The following is a 12987-nucleotide window of genomic DNA, read 5'->3' on the forward strand; positions in this document are numbered from 1 at the left end:
TGATCCACTAAAACAAACTGAAACTGCTGTTTTTATCATCTACGTCGGTGAATTAAGGATTTATTTCCACCAAACCAGAGTTGGTGATTGTTGGAAACACTAACAGAGACGCTTTTAATGAGTTTTATTCTGTTTCTGTCCACTTTAATGAAGTTAACGATGATCTGAAGGTAAAATGAGTGTTTGTGTCTCTGGAGTCTGGTGGAGAGTGATAGTGATATTACGGCTGTTTGTGGTTAAACTAAAGGTCTATCTCTGTAGACGTTTATTTTGATCTTATTTCATTATTTCTTTTGCACGTTTTATTATAGTTTATCGTAGTTTGAGCTTTTTATACAGATAAAATAGTAGAATATATTTATATTTTATACACTGAACACTGGATATTAATGCACATTTTGTCTCTTGACTAAACGCCTCGGCTGCATTGATCAGAGGGACAGCTGATCATGACAAATATTTTTACAAAATTTACAATAAATCTGATCTCACGTCTCACACACACACACACACACACACAGGCTTCCAAATGCCACTCTGTCAGTTAGTCTCTGCCAGTGTTGAGGCATTAAATGGCTTCTCCTGTCACTCCACTCAGCCGTGCAATGAATTCTGGGAGCTGGTGAGTTTTTACACACACACACACACTCATTTAAATACAGCTCGTTAGAAAATACACTCCTACACACACATACACACAGAGCATAATAACCAGACAGCGCTCTGTCAGTGTGCTGAGACGATACGCCGACTTAGGCTGCTGCGATCATACACTGGTATACTGGAACTGCACACACACACGCACACACACACACAGGCAAAGGCCACTCTGCCAATCATGCAGTGGGAGGCTGTCTGCCTTCGATGGCTCTGCTCGTCACTCCGGTCGAGTTAAAACTGAGCTCTGACAGTTTGAGGCCAAGCCTACAGTTTGGACACAGACACACACACACACACACACACAGAGTAAATACACACCTGAATATTTAATCACCGGGACTGTTTCAGATTTCAGATGTTTCAGAAAACTTAAAAAAAAAGTAAAAGTTCATTTAGATTTCTACTAAAGTCAAAGTGTTCACATTCAAAAACTGCATCAAAATACAATAAAAGTTCTTAAAAGTGTTTGAATGTTGCAGATTCAGTCCATTACGATGTAATCAGATTACAGTTACACTTATTATTACAGTTTTACTCACAACCAGTGAAATCACTGCTACTCTTACAGCTGCCAGTTCAATGAGACACTGGGAGGAAATTTCTGCTTTAATTTAATGACACAGTTTAATAAAATCAGCAGTTCAACTCGCCCTCTAATGTTTTAACTCAGCCTGAACCCTGTGAGTCCACTGCTGACACAGAGTGGACAGTTTGGGGCATTTCTATAAAAACAGAACTAACTTCCTCTAATCAGAGGAGGGTCCTCCATCCTCCCCCAGCTGTGTGAATGTGCTTCTAGTGACTGTGTTTTATTGCGCTTTTATGGAATCAATTTTTTCTTTGGTGTCCTGGTTTGGAAACCTCTCTCAGTCAGATTACAGTTACAGCTGATAACCAACAATTTCCCCCCGCCCCGTCTGCACATTGACCTTTAGCTTTCGGGGCAGAGGTCTATAGTCCCAAAATGTAGAACAAGGCTGTATAAAAATAGCTTCATTCCAGCAGTTCTCATTCAGATCAACAGTTTTTATTATCTTATTTATTCCACTGGTTATTTATCTTTGTGTTTTTTTTACTGATCTCTCTTTATAAGTCCTGGTTTTTAGAAACTGGAGCTTTATTATCATGTATCATGTTTGTCTGAGTTGTTTTTATATTTTTGTCAAGAGGAATGCCTCTTTGTCTTTTACTGCTAACCAGCTCTAGCTACAGGTACGAATAACCTCGAACCTTAAAGTCTCTGTTGTCTCCAGGTCTGATGCTGAGCATGTAGTTACTTTAATGTTAAAATACAGTTTTAAAGCTCAAATAAAGAAATAAGTGTGTTGTGTGAATTCCCTCTACTAACGAGGTGGTGACTTCCATCAATACGTATATCGGTGGTATCGATGCTGCAGGAATCGACCCGCCCTCCCCTCGTACAGTCGTTGTGTAAGGAGGCCGCTGTGGTTCGTTTAATGTTTGAAGTAATTACAGTGAAAAGATTCTGTATAAATATGAACGTTCTACTGGTTTTTATTTGCAGCCCACCGACTCTTCTGCCCTTCAGACGTCACGCTGGGGCGAAGTGGTAGATTGCTTTAAGGACACCTTCACACCGACTGTTTCATCTCACACTTATATTCCTCTCGCTCCCAGGTGGAGGTCCTGTGAGGTTTACCCTCCAGTGTGTCTGGTCAGAATTGATTGGATCGCGTACAGAGACACAAAGTGACCTCTGCTTGAAGCCGACTTCATGCACCGACTGACTGAGACTGATATTAAGGGACATTAAAGGGTGCAGACATTGTGTTTGAACTGAAAGATTTGATTGTGTTTCTGTTTGATTGAGAGACACACAGAGTTTATATTTTAATCATGTGTTAACTCTTAATCAAAAGACTTAATGTAAGATACATAACCAGTATGAGCAGATGGTTGTTGAAGATTTTAAATGCTTTGGTATCGACAGCAGTTCTACCTGAAAGGGAAACCCCGACCGCGTTTTATCTGAACACTGAGAGGAGGAAAATCTCAGGAAAGCCACAAAAGCAGCCGTGCGGGACGTACGATGAACTCTCTCTGTCGCTCTGTGAAGTTGCGATCGCAGCAGTTAATGCAAATTCAACCGATGAACGTGGACCAATCACTGTAGATTTTCCTTAACCGCACGTTTTCAAACTCCATTTAATTCTCATTGAAACAAGTTCCCATTTAGAAATGTTTGAACCTTCTGAGCGTTTTACAGTGCAATGTTTTTATTGAGCTCCCTGAATGTTCTTCTGAAACTTGCTGCTCTCATCTGGAGACGTTGACAACTTTTTTAACTTTTGGGATTAAACACTGGATTATCCGTCTGTGTGCGGCCCAGAGAAACTAAGAAGGAGATTGGAGGAGAAAATTGGAGGAAGTTGGAAAATATGTCTGTCACTGATTCCAGCTGTTGCCCCGATCAACCAATCTCCATTCAGAAAACAAGCATTTTAAAAGCTGTTTGCTGGCCGTCTCGCAGACAGACCGACAGAGTCTGAATCATTTTGATCCGTTTATTGACATTAAATCACAGAAATATCAGTTTACTTTAGGCTCAAACCAACTTGCTAGCATGTTAATTTACAAAAAATAAACAAAGAAAACGTGTTAAGTAGGCAATGTGACCGTGCGTGGATGCATGTGGATGTCTGTACACTGCAAAGACGTCTTCTTTAAACCACACTTAGGACTTATAGGTAATGTTAGCCGACGTTGTGGGAACTTTCTCCCACAATTTCACGGCAGAAAAATGCCTAAAAACAATGCAATTTTTGTAAAAGAAAAGCTGCTGTGAAATCAGGTTTTATTTTTAGCCAGAACAATCCTAAAAGCTCCCAGAGCGAAGCACAGACCCGGTGGAGCCGTCACGAGTCGAGATGTTTCTGATCTTTTTTAAAATTCATCAGCTGAAGTTGAAGAAAGTGAAACTGATGAACTCTCTGCTGCTTTAAAAGGTCCTATCAGCTCCAGCGGATTCCTTTACACCATGTTTCTATTCTATCCACTTCCCCCAGTGCATGTTGGGATTTGTTCTGTTTGCCTTGATTCATGAAGGAATTTCTGACTGACTGAATAAAGAAGTGTGTGTGTGTGTGTGTGTGTGTGTGTGTGTGTGTGTGTGTGTGTGTGTGTGAAGTCTCCCAGCTATGACAGGTCACACACTGTTGACAGTTACATTTACATCCCAATGAAAGAAACACAGCTCCAACTTTACTGACTTTATCCACAGCAAAGAGTCAGATGGAGGAGAACAGACTCCAGATCAGCTTCATCCAGTCTGTAATAGTTAAAGTAGAAATGTTTTTTTATCTGTTAAGGGCCTTTTTCTGTTATTATTATACTATTATTATTGACTGGGTGACATATTTTATGGATATTTCATATAATATTCAACAATAAGAGCAGAGAACAGCTGATAAACTGATCAATGAACCTGAACAGTGAACTCAGTAACTGCAGGAAGTTTGATTATTTCCTGCTAATATTGATCACAGATGAGTGTTCCTGATATTTTCATACAATTCTCTGTTTGCATTCTGTGTTGTTTTACTTTGCAGCAGTCAGATAGACCTCAGAGTTATTTATTCTCATTTTTTCTCTTCTATCAGCTCTGTGAATAAAGTTTGTGTTCAGGTCTTTTAGATAGATAGATAGATAGATAGATATTCCTTTATTTGTCCCACAATGGGGAAATTCCAATGTTACAGCAGCAAAGTGGATAGAGAAAAAACTGTACAAAAACAGAGTATGAAAATAATAAAAACACTATGTACAAGAGAAAAAACAGTAAGAATCCACAACAGATAACAGAAATAGTAGCAGCAGTTGCACACAGGCAATAGATTGCACAGTGAATATGGAATGGTAGTGCACAGTAATTAATGCACATTGTTATTGTTTTTAGTTTAGATCTTAAATAAAAATCAAATCTTATTTCTTCACAGAAATTAACGCTGAAATACAGGATAACTTTATTTAAACCATGTGGAGATTTTCATCTGTTTTTTATTTTCTTATTTGTGATCTTCAGAATCAGAAATACTTTAATATACTTATATATTACCTTTATATCAAATTGTCTCCTTTTATAACTCTAATTTTAAGTGTGTTCATTGTAAATAAAATTGCGGAGCCTCGCAGCTCTTTTCACTAAAAACATCGTGCATCGCAAATTTTTTTTTTTGAAAAACTGCCGTGAAACGAGGCAACTTAGGCTGCAGCAATACGGTGAAATCCTGGAGGGACTGAATATCGAACCACCGCAGACACACACACACACATGCTCTTTGATGACATCACTTCCTGTTTTAAAGTCCGACCCGTCCTGATCTCTGACTCGTCTGTGAATGAATTCGCTCTTTATTGTCTCACAGGTGGAGGTCTGTGTGTGATTCTTCGTCACCGCGTCTTCCTCTCAGTTCTCCAGCTGCTGCGACGGCACACATACAGCTCCACATCTGCCACAGATATACATATCCTGTCTGTCTGCCTGTCTGTCTGTCTGAGGAAGTATGTACATCCACTGTTAGACCCTCTCATCCAAACACTGTGCGTCTCCTGTCCTCCAGTATCTGTCTTTAAGTTAAGCTAACTGACTGCTAGCTGCATAGCAGTGGTTACTTAACAAACACTGCTGTTGGCTCCCTGCACCAAACTCCCTTTAAGAAATATCACATTTTAACAATTCCTAACGTGTTCGTAACAACACGTAACTCTAGAAACACGAGCTAAAGGCCGTCATATGTCCACAGTCTGACTGTCAATACAGGATCAATATCATCCATAAAGATACAGTGTATACTGATCAATATCATCCATAAAGATACAGTGTATACTGATCAATATCATCTATAAAGATACAGTGTATACTGATCAATATCATCCATAAAGATACAGTGTATACTGATCAATATCATCCATAAAGATACAGTGTATACTGATCAATAATCCATAAAGATACAGTGTATACTGATCAATATCATCCATAAAGATACAGTGTATACTGATCAATATCATCCACTGGTTCCCAACCTGAGGGTCGGGACCCCCACTAGGGGTCGCCAAAGCTTCATGGGGGGGTCGCGAGGCCTTCTTGATTTTAAGGTGTGCTAGAAAACTTAAATATATACACAGTAGGTCGATATCTCAACATTTCATTCATTTCTGTGAAGAAAACTAAATTAAGTTTTAATTTCTAAGTTTAGATTAAACTGTTAAACCAGATAAGATCATTTAACTCAAATATTTTTTTTAACTTGAAGTAAAACTAACAAAATTTTAAGTTAAGTAAAAGAAAACAAGTAAAATGTCACATTACAGTGAATTATTTAATATCTAAGCTCTGATGAGCTGAACACAAACCGTTTTAGAACGATGGCATCAAGTATCAGGGAGAATATAACACTGAGTTTGTTTAAAAAGCAGCTTATCAAAGTATGATTGTTACAAAAATACCAGTAAATATATAAAAAAAACTCCTCTCTGATCAACATTCACAGGAAATAACCTAAAAAATATGCTAAAGTTCGTCCAAATCTCTGGTTTTCCACCAACTTCCTGCAGTGATCGTGTCCAGCTGTTCTCTGCTGTTATAAGGAACCAGTGGTTTAATCCATAAAGTGGATTCTCTACTAACTTTACTCCTGAAATAAATACAATAACTTGTTTCCATATTTAAAAGCTCCCCGTGTATTCGAGCTGCAGGTTTGTGTTGTTCATGTCGGCGTGAACAAACGACGTGAGGAGGGAGAATAAAAGTGCGGACTGACGGATGAAAGAAGTCTGATTCTAAATAAAAACACAATCTGACCCTGAAATGAAAAAGTATCTTCATATTCTGACGGAAACACCTCAGATGTTTTATTTTCTGTCATTCACATTGTTCACCCCGTCTCCAGCAGCCCTCTCTTTCGTTTTCTCGTGGCGTTTGCGGTGGAATGAATTGCCGACAGTTTCAGTCACGATGAATATGAAGCGAGCTCGATGCCCCCGCTGTGCGCCTGTGTGTGTCTGTTGTGAGGGTTTCACTTGATCTTTTGCAAATCCACCAAACGCATGCATCCACACACCCACACCGGCGTCTCCGGCGTCTGCTCGGGTGGGTCGGAGGGTGAGCGACTACACCCATCTGTCACCCTCCTCCTCCCCCTTCCTCACCCCTTCCTCGCCTCCATACGAGACAATAAGAGCACGAGCTCAAAATGTCTGGAATGAAAAACAAGAAGCAAACAGAGAGAGAGGAGTCGGACACGGAGAGATACTGGACGGTTTCCAGTTGGTCGCGATCCAAAGAACGACGGTGGAAAACCAGAAGAGCGAGTAGAGTCGGAGCATGTTATTATAATTAACTCAATTATTCACCAATTACTGCACATAAAAGTCTTTATTTATGAGGTAAAGTAACTTTTAAACTGTTGTTTTAAATGTCTGCTTCAGTTCTCTTTAGTGGAGTCTGGTGTGAACGGAGCCATAGAGGCAAAGCTTCAATCGTTAGCTCGCTAGCTACACCCGAAAGCTAACTAGCAATTTATCTAAATGAGCTAGTGTTAGCTTTTCTTTTGGGAAAGAAACTGTTTGTATCGCTCTGTTCACGGCCACAGGAGAGGAGGAAGTTGACGGAGGTTCGGTCTGGTGTCGGGTACTTTTATTGGATAAAATCCTGCAGAACCTCTGGAGCTCCTCACTGCTCGGGTCGATGGGATCTGAAGCGTTGAAGCTTTTTCTCCTGTGACATTTAGAAACTGCTTTTACTCAAACATGACCTCACTTCATCCAGACACCTGCGCTACATCACTTCCCATTCACATCAACATTCAGCGAGCTTTCAGCTCTCACCGCTGACATTTAGGCATTTCGCTGACACCCGCAGACAACAGGATAAACTCCGGCTGAAGATTATACGCCACTAATTGGGGAGGTTAAAGGTCACAGAGGGACACTGACCCGAGCAGAGGTGGACCAATTAGCTGCTGACAGAGATATTTTAGGGGAAGCTGAAGGACAAACAGTCAGAGAGCGGCGAGCGGCGAGCGGCCGGAGAGACGGTGAAATAAAGAAAGAGTGGAGGAGTCGGAGAGTCTCCGTCTGGGAGCGCCGGCTGTTTGAGGGCAGACTGACCTCCGACACAAAAACAAACCTCTCCACTCTCTCAACCTGGAGCGCCTCGTCGGAGCGCGCACCTCGTTTCCATGACAACAGAGTGCTGCTCTCAGCTCACCTGTGAGAGTTTGATCCTGCAGCGGTTCGTCCTGACCTGAGGGCCACAGACTGCAGATCAATACTGCTGATTATTGATCGACTGACCGGTAGTGTTACAGAGCGTTTTGATAAATGATCGACGTGAATGAGCGAGCTACTTGGATAATGTTTGATTACATTAGCTGTTGTAATCGTAAATATATTAGGTAGTTAGATTGCGTGATGATAACATTAGCTCTCAGATTTAGCTAACATTTGTCATTATGAAGATTATTTTAACATTAGTACGTTAATTCAGAAACAATAAATAAAATATTCACCTTCAGGTAGAAATATGAATATAAACATTTATTGCGTATTTAAAGCCGTTGGTTGTTTCTGTGTCCTTTGTTTTATCTCTCTGGTCCACGCCACCAGACTCCATTCATAAAAACAGCCATTTTATCTCTCTGGTCTCTGTTTCACACAATAACACAAACAGTGATGTTTCATTTGGCTTTGAAATGGTTCACTGGTGCCGACTGGAGCACAGAAAGTACAAATGAAAGAATATAAACAATCGATACTTAAAGAATCACACGTCAGTCCCAGTCTCTCTTCCCAGCATGCAGTGGGATCAATCGACTTCATTTTCCAGAAATCACAAATGGAATTTCAAAATAAAATACGCTGGCGTTCACAGTGATGGAGGAATAAATCTACCGGAGCTCTCTCAACCCACTCCTTCTTCTCTCTCCCAGGGAAAAACAGCAGCAGGGAATTCTGGGAAGGGTAGGCCCCACACATCACCGGAGTGGTGGGATGGAGGATGAGGAGCGGTTGCCATGGTAATTGAACTGGGTTGTAGTTTTTTCCCTCCCTTTCCGCTCCCTCTTTCTCTCTCTTCAGCTGGGAGTTTACAGTCAGGATTGATCTGCATACTGAATACCTGTTCATATTTCAGCACACACACACACACACACACACACACACACACACACACACACACACACACACACACACAGACACACGCACACACACACACACACACACACACACAGACTGGGTGTAATGGGTTTAAGTTAGGCAGCATATTGGAAATGCCAAGCTAATGTCTCAGAAGCTAAATCAGCCAGTGTGTGCGTTTGTGTGTGTGTGTGTGTGTGTGTGTGTGTGTGTGTGTGTGTGTGTGTGGAGGGTATATTTATAAGTCAGTATCAGGCTGTTAGCACGCCTTGTTCAGCTCACACACACACACACACACACAGTTGCAATGAAGATGTTTTATCCATGGAGGCGAAACAAAACACCTCTGGAATCCCTCATCTATCGCCGTGGAAACGACAGCAGAGGAGGAGAGGAGTCCTCCCCGCATCCATTTCATCCTCTGTTAGGCAGAAAGACTGTGTGTGTGTGTGTGACAGCAGCTGTATCAGCAGAGGAGGAATCTGTTCTCATGTCAGATCTTCACACACTGAGACTTCAGAGTGCTGCTAATTAGAACGACCTCTCCCGGTTCCTCTCTCCGTGTTCGTACCACTGCAGTACTGACAGTAAGGCTAGTGTGGAGGATGGATTACACCGACTGTCTGTTAAAGTCCAGGTGAGATTAAAAAATGTCATTTCAACCCTTTAAGATCACATCCTCAGATATATTGTTCCTATTTAACAAATTATGACAAAACATTAAAAAAAAACTACATTTCTTTAAAAATATATTTTTATATAAAATCCAATCATTGTGTTTTCCTGTGAAACTAAATGTGACGCGTGAACTAACTGATTTCAACCAATAATATCCTGACATTCACCCGTCAATCAATCTTTTAGCGACCCCCCCACCGGCAGACATTACAGTTTGTATGTTGAACCCTGGAGACTTGCTGTTGGTGAGAAACCATTTTTTTGAAGTAACACATCTTCTGATCTTTACCCAGTAGTCATTGTTGTGCCCCAACCAACTGTTTCACATTAACCACACAAGCTTTATTTTGAAAGTCTATCTGGGCCGTGGAGCCCTGCGGTCTCAATCTGAATGTGTGACGTTGATTCTGTCACGTCTCCTCAGGAGCGATCAGCAGGGACGCTCCCCTCGCTCATTTAACACCTCATTAACGTGCTGTGCACAACTGGACGCTCCCACGAACACAAACGCTCCTTTAGAGAGAAATCCCTAATTTGTTTATGTCTTCACTAACGTGTGCATGAATGCAGACGCTCCCTGAGTTATCGCTGCACTACAGACGCTCCCTAACTCGGTTTTAGCACGGCCTGAGGGATGTGCGCCTTATAGACGGTCAGTAACTCAGTTAGCACAGCGCTAACCTAATAACACATGATGAGGCTGTGGACCGAGAGTGGGAACAGGGAAACATCATGTATGTCTCAAAGCCGTGAAGAACACCTGGAGGAAAAAACTTTAAAGAATAGAAACCTATAGTTATCCACAGACGAGAGCAGACAGACAGTGAGTGAGTCTGTGTCCAACTCTTCCTCACAGGTTAGTTAATGATGTTACTGAGTCAATGTGAGCAGATTGTGTCTGTAGACTGAAGAGAATCAGAGTCTCACTGATGGTGGAAATAAAGGTTTTACTTCCTTAAAACAGCCGTTTTTTGAATGGAGTTTGGTGTGACAGTGTGGAGCAGAGGGGATTTGAACCTTAATAATTCCCACAAATGGATTCAATTTGCACAAATTAGAGAGACTGCTTTCAGGGGTCGGGGTCATGACACAAGGCCATCGAGGTACACAGGTACCTGTTTTGTGTTGAGTCTGGCGCCCCCTGTGGACAAAAGCAGTATTGTTTCGACAACATGGCCGCCACAGGTGAGTGAGACACCTGACAGCTCTCTTTCTCTTTCCGCTCTTCCTTCTCTCGTTCTTGATGATGATGCGATTCTTACATGTCTTTATTGCACCTCCTCCTCCTCCTCTTCCTCCACATGTTACAGTCCTGCTGAGGGATTAAGAAGGTGTTGCACAGATGTTGCCTCTTCCTCTTCATCACGTGTTAGCACTAATGACTTATGTGTACAACTTTATAGGACTGCAGAGGATACCCTTCAATATTGCTACTCCTCCCTCCTCCTCTTCCTCGCCTCATCGAGTGCTGATGAAGCTGCTGTGCGATTAAAATGTTCCACAGATGTTTCCTCCGTGTCTAACACTCCCCCTCATCCTCCTCCTCCTCTCTTAAACTGTGAACAACATGCAGCCATGGAGGATTTTTCTGCAACTCTTACACTCTTCTTCTCCTCCATGTTTTTCAGTCTTGGTGTACAGATGGTGCCTCCTTTTCACCTCCTCCTCTTCCTCTCCTCCTACTGCTCGTCTTCCTTTGTGAATAAAGTGTGAGACAGAGAATGGAATATAAAAATACTCCTTCTGCCTCTCTTCATCCTTTTCCTAACTGAATACTATTGTTGTGTTACTTTCTACTATTGACCACATTCATTATATTTACTTTTCAGATTAAAAAACATAAAAAGAGCTTTAAAATTCAACCAGATTCATCAAGTTAAACCAACAGTTTCTTACTCAGGGCTCTTTCAGTTGTTTGGAGTTTTACAAAGAAGACATTTCCCTCTAAACTTCTCACATTGGTTTCTTTTAAATAACTGTTTAAAGTCAACATACGTCAAATGATCTGATGTTAAATAGACTTCGAGAGGATCCACTCAACCGGATAAACAGGACCCCGCCCATTGTGACGGCCGCCCCAGGAGGAGAGGTAGAGAGCTGACCTCAAAGACACTTGGAATTACCAAAAAGAGACGCATGGCGACCACAAAGAGACACCAAAGAACCAGAAAGACACATAAACTGACCACAAGGAGACACAGAGGACCCCTGGAGGAGAGAGAGAGAGCCATGCTAGCTCCTGTATAGCGCTTTAAGTATCCGAATACTTCCTCTTTAACTTTTGACCCCTCAAATATTGTACATGTGCTTCAATTGAGAATCCTTTTCTAACACCAACACCTCCCTGTTCTTCCCACTCCTAATGCTACCCTTCCTCCTCCTCCTCACCTCTCTGTACACCCCCAATCTCCACTGGGCACGGATGCAGATCACGACCATCCTTATTGAATTTGACGCTACGTGTGGCAGAAGGCCAGAGATTGGAAGCAGAGGATCTCGCTGTTTTGTTTCCTCGTTAAGGACAAAATACACAAGTCAACAACAACGGGCAGCCAACAGGCTCTGAAGACGCTCTGCTTCTGAAGCGCTATCGGTGAGATTTGAAGATAAACAGATCACAGAGCCAAATGACGTAGCAGTCCCAGGCCAAAACCGACGTGCCTCTGAACAGCCTCATTAGCTTCAAATGTGGATATATTACACATTTTCTTCTTCAGAATAACCAGGACTATTTGAAAATTAAGATGCATTTGATATGAATACTTGCATTCAAGATTTATAACACATGAAAAATTTAGGATGGCCTTGAAAAATGGATTTTATTAGAACCGTGAAGGTGTCACATATGAGAGCTCATTAGACCTGTGTGAGCTCTCAACAGCCTCGTGACTAATAAATGACATAGAGCGGAGCTGATCGAGTAAAACAAAGATTTACTGGACGGAATTAAAGCATCGTCCCTCAGAGCCTCTGTACAGGTTGGACACGTTGCCTGGATGAACCAAGTGTTCATAAAGACCAGAGCTATCGATATGTTGATTGACAGCGAGATAGACCAATCGGTTCGAGCCTCAGTGAAAGAGTGGGCGGGACGTCGGCATTCTGCCTCTCTTCATCCTCCTTTTCGTCCTCTTCTTCACCTGAATAAATCTAATGAAGTCCCACATGTGTGCTTCTCCCTCCTCCTCCTCCTCTCATCCTGTTTCCTCAGCTCGTCCAGCAGTGGTCTTCCTCCTCCTCCTCTTCCTCCTCCTCGCGTTAAAGTGCTGATGAGGCTGGTGTGCGATTAAAGAGGTGCTCCACAGATGTTCCCTCTGTGATTGATTGCTTCATTTATTGTCTGAGGGCTGAATGTAATAAACTCATTAGCACACTCCCTGGGTAGGAGGCCTGTGTGTGTGTGTGTGTGCGTTTTCTGTCATGACCTACAGTGTCCAGCTCTGACAGTTGATTAATGGGGGTTTTCTTCTCTCCAGGGTGAGTCGGTCGCTCACA

Source organism: Dicentrarchus labrax, unplaced genomic scaffold (genome assembly GCF_905237075.1).
Source record: "Dicentrarchus labrax unplaced genomic scaffold, dlabrax2021, whole genome shotgun sequence".
NCBI lineage: Eukaryota > Metazoa > Chordata > Actinopteri > Moronidae > Dicentrarchus > Dicentrarchus labrax.